Source organism: Palaemon carinicauda, chromosome 26 (assembly GCF_036898095.1).
Source record: "Palaemon carinicauda isolate YSFRI2023 chromosome 26, ASM3689809v2, whole genome shotgun sequence".
In the NCBI taxonomy this organism is placed as follows: Eukaryota; Metazoa; Arthropoda; class Malacostraca; order Decapoda; family Palaemonidae; genus Palaemon; species Palaemon carinicauda.
The window spans coordinates 100,587,261-100,592,260 of NC_090750.1; the positions used below are offsets into that span (position 1 = coordinate 100,587,261).

Consider the following 5,000-nt stretch of genomic DNA (forward strand, 5'->3'; position numbering starts at 1 on the left):
CCTCCACCAAATTCTCATCTACCCATCTCATCCCTTCACCGTAAGGCCCTATACACATCATCCTCTGTATACTTCCATACCTACTCTACTACTGAAATACTCCGCAGGAACCCTAGGGAGTATAGGTTGGACAACCCCACCTGCAACCTTTCTCCACCCTTCAAAGACCTTACACCACCTTTCTAACTACCACTATCCATGACATGATGGCCCTCTCCTACTACCACTAACATCCTTACCCTGTTCACATCTGTCTCTACAGCCAGAAACCTTTCAAATTTCCTTTTATTTAATCAACCAACCTTCCAAAATTACAGTTTACCTACGGGGCGACCAAGGGAAAGGGCCGTACCAACAAGACATGTTGGCTACAATACATATTGACCGACCGACCTGTTTACAGTTTGGCCATTATCATCACCACACTGGCCACAGCAGATTGGTGATGTCACAAGACATTAAACATTTTAATAAGTTACATTATGTATGTAAAATAAAAGTATAAAAGACTAAAGAAGGCACAAAAACGTTGCTTTGTGCCCTCGACAACCTAAGTTGCTTAACCGACTTTAGCCAACAGTTGTGTCTGGTAGGCGCCATTTTTGTTGATATCTTATATTGCTGAATCAGATTTACTTCCCGCAGGATGAGCGGTGGAGAAAGAAACAATGGAGGGCCTAGCAACTGGGGCTGTTAGCCGATGTCAGCCACTTAACCCCAGAACAGAAGGACACCTGGGGTGTCACCAGCCCACCGGGCAAGCTTAAGGAGATTCAAAATCTAAGAACAGTCAGTTTGTTACGATATTCCCTGAAGACATAGGACGAGCCTGGCCTCGTCAGGTTTTATGATGTATAATGTAGTCTTACTTATTATTATCTTTTGTAGTCTATCCCTCTGTGTTTCCTCTCCGTTGCCAGTCCCTAGTGGTTAAATAACGGTAAAAGCAGCTATGTAATGAAGACAAACACTAGCAATGTACTGTGGTTTTCAACATTCCAGTAAATTGGCTTGCCAAAGTAATTTCTTAAATAAACGCGCTTTTTGCTTTTCTGTGAATCATTTTTAATGTGTATTAATTTAAACTGTCGGAAAATACAGAGTCATAACTATCAATATCCCGTTTTCCATCATTTAAATATTATTTCCACCACTTATACCAAGGCCATGGTACAAATGTTTGCAGCTTAGTGGGATGTTTTTCGACAGTTTAAGTCAAAAGAAAATATATGCAAAATGAGCATGGCAGAAGAACAAAACATGATGATAATGCTTGAAGAAGACATCCATGGAGATATCCATCATTATGTGGGACCTAGCGGATAAGTAATATACCCTAAAAGTACTGAAGGCACAGGAGGACCAGAGCACAAAGGAGAAATAACTTGTAGTTTTTTATGTGAAGATGATGGATTCGAACGTTGGCCAAGAAGAGATGTTCGATTGAGCGTGTACAGTACTTTTCCCCCATTGACTGAACATATGCCAGTCTTTGAGGACGGAATCCTGAAGAAGGACATCGTTTCCTTTCCATCGAAACATTTCTAAGTATGAATGAGGCAGCGACATCAGAAAGATGCTGGACTTATAGGTAGCAAATCGTCCTTACGAAGCAGAGAATCCAAGGGGATGCCCATCGTGAAGTGAGGACACTTTTGAGTAATTAATCCGTTTTTAATTAAGTATATTTTGAATATACAGTATATCAAATGTACGCTGGCATCACGAACTTCTGTTTATGTACGCTGGCATCACGATCTGTTTGGTTGACTATGTTGAAGTCAGTTCCATATCGTTTAGTGAGGAAACCGAGCTATTTTCTTTTTTATAACCCCTTCTCCCCTCTTCAACATATCTTGCTAATTATTGCTTTCCCAGAATTTAGATAACCACCTAATTACTGTGCAAGAAAGTGAGAACTGCAGGATTACATTATATTGGAGTAAATGGAGAGCGTGGTGTTCTATACTATTACCGAATTTGGTTACTGAGTATAGATAGTGAAGAAAGGTTGGAATAAACATTCCTGTACCTGAAAATATTGGAACAAAAGGTAAAAGGAAATTTTAATCATGTTTTTTAATCATTCAGATGTCTATGGGTCTATCATATTTCAAATTTTAGTTGGGAATATTTGCTCAACTTCTTTAAAAGTGAGAATTGAATTGCAAGTGAGAGGAGAGCTAAAAAGAGGTTAAGCAGAGTTTTACAAGGTTGGGTAACTTTCGATTTAAATTGGTGTTGGTAGTTACGTTATCTGAGAAGAAGGTAGCTGCGGAGAAAGACTCAGAATGTATCAACATTAGCAATGATGTATTTTGCGATAGCTGTCGCAGTTACAGGAATGTTAGAGTTAAGACCGAGACTCTAATGTGTAGTTTCCATGGAATGGGAAAAAGGGAGGGGCTCTCTAAATTTCAATGAAACAAGGATGATCTCCAAGAACTGAAAGACTGTGGAACTTTTGCAGAAGAGAGCCCCAGTGCTACCCTCACTTGATGAATGAAATTTATTACCCTCTTATATGGAGACGACAGCGCAAACTTGTACAAGCTCAAGTACAAATTATACACATGAGGAATTATTTAAGTATAAGGCTTCCACCAACCATGGACAGTGCACAGCAACATATATATTGTTTGAATTACCAGTGCTACAGCTGGAAACATGCACTTTGAGGAACTCTTACACTTCCATCTCCAATTGGAACTGGGTGGTTGAAAGATGGCACCAAAGGTATCATTTCGAAACTTATGAACAAGAAACCTAGGCTACACTGCTTTTATTTTAATTTCAACCTTACTAACATTTAACAAACATAATTATCTAATAACCAAACAACTTACTTTATAGAGTAGATCCACTGTGAACCAAGCTTTGTGACGTTGCCGTACATTACATTTTTTCCTAGACATCCTCAAAGATACATAATAATGTAAAGCACTTACCACAAAGTATGTTGAAGTTGAAGTATTCCAAAATTATTGTTAGATTGGAATGAGAACGTTCAGTTTTGTTCTGGCTCATTTCTTTCAAGTATTGCAGATGCCGGCCTGGCTACTGAGTAATTGTAACTGTCAGGTAGTGTCAGCCATGGCTGTGGTAACCTCCGAGGTATTTTACTTCGTAACTTTGAAAGGTACATATTACGCACACGTGTACTTACGGCCTATTGAGCAATTACCAGTTGAAGTAATTTGATTTATAAGTTTGATTTTATTATTCATTTTGATAATAATTTATCGTTAACGCTAATAGTTAATATACTAAGTAGCATTTAGCGATTCGTTTTTAATTTATTAAGAAATATAGATAATGCTTCGAATCAAGCTAACGACCGAACGACTGTTCTACACAGTCGGAATCAATGATTATCAATCCCTTCTAATTTCTAACAACACCGGACACTGTACTTGATTTAATAGTGTGCAGTTCCAAATAAGGATACTGGAGGAGGTACAGCTGCAGAAGGATGCAGCTTCCATGTACTGAGGCATATGGATGTGATACCGAGTGCACAAATATACCTTATATACCAAATATACCTTTAGGTGATGATGATTTTGATTATTAGCAGTCACTTTATATTATGATGATACTGCCCATTTAAGAAAATGAGTTAGTTTCTTTCTGTAAAAAAAAAATTTTCTATAGTAATATATATCTTTGAAAAGGTAACTTATATATTTACTTTTGATACAAAATAGCCTGCTTTTACTGTATGTTTTAACCTATACAAAGGATAAAGGATATGTATATAGTAGTAAATTTTTTTCCAGTGTTATGCAGTATTGTGAAACATACATAGCATAAATGTGTAACTTGGGTTAACTTAGCTATTAATAGAAGGAATACTGAATAACATTCGTGTTAAGCAAAATGTCATGTTTGATATTGGGCCCTTGGAAGTCTATAAATAACTCTTTTGTTAAGGTCCTCTTGTAATAACAGTAAACTCGTTGAGTTCATTCCTTTCTATTTATTTATGTAGGAACATTTCTGTAGTTAATTTAAATATGTTTCCTAATATCATTGTATTTTTTTGTCTTCAGTTATTCAAATTTTACTATTCTTTAAATTCTCTTTTGAAATTTAGCTTTGCTTTTGTATGCCATTAGATTTACATAATGAATTTTTCTTAAATTTTTGACATTTATTTGTGAACTTGGGGAAAATATATAGATGCTTGGAGAAACATCTACTATTGACGGAGATTCAAGGAGTCTAGGTTAAATATCTTACGGTACTGATTAACTTGATTTCTTTTTTTGCAAAATGTACTCATTAATTAATCACAAGTGATCAGTATTTAAAATAAAATCTGATAGTTAATCAAATCTTTGTACAGTTAATAAGTTTAAATGCATTTTCCTAAAAGATATTTAAGATAATTTTGGAAATAAGAATCATACCTGCAGTCAATTTTGCATAGAAGATAATTTAAACTTTACAAAACATCACACTAAAATGCTTCTTTGATCTTTTCCTGTGTTTCAGTAAAGATTATCATTAATCCATATCTTTTTAGATACCTTGTTATCATGTCATTTCATTGTGATTTCTGTTTTCCCATTGTTTTACTATAATATATCGTAATTTTACTCCGAGTGAATATATAGAAAAAATACTTGATTTGAGTAACTTGAAAAAGGATTGTAGTAAACAAATGAAGGAAAGATGGATCGATTGCATAATTGTTATATTGCAAACAGACCAATTGACTAAAATATTCATAAAATCAAGAACATAAAATACTTCATTCCTGTTATTACCTCATGTTATTGGTGATATTTAAAGCGGAAACTGTATATTACATCAGACTCTGTATATAAAGCTATTTGGGATTGCAAATTTATCGATACTAGCGGAACCTGTATAAATTAAACGAAATTATATTTCCAATACTAATTATCTTGTTCCTAACCTATACATGTTTGAATAAAATGTCCCGAGATTCACTTTATAATCTAGGTTATGGAAATTGATAGAACTCAATTTTT

General features: G+C 35.1%; 1 protein-coding gene across 2 annotated transcripts in view; it reads right to left on the reverse strand.

The window, feature by feature from the left end:
• LOC137619723 (nuclear cap-binding protein subunit 1-like) overlaps positions 1–3,044 on the reverse strand; it is a 153,991-nt gene extending 150,947 nt beyond the window's left edge. The window contains exon 1 of one of the 2 annotated variants that reach the window (XM_068350016.1): positions 2,949–3,044. The gene's annotated coding sequence lies outside the window, so the exon portion shown is untranslated. The remainder of the gene's footprint in view (positions 1–2,948) is intronic. The other variant, XM_068350017.1, reaches the window with a different exon arrangement.
• Between the last annotated feature and the right edge of the window lie 1,956 nt (positions 3,045–5,000).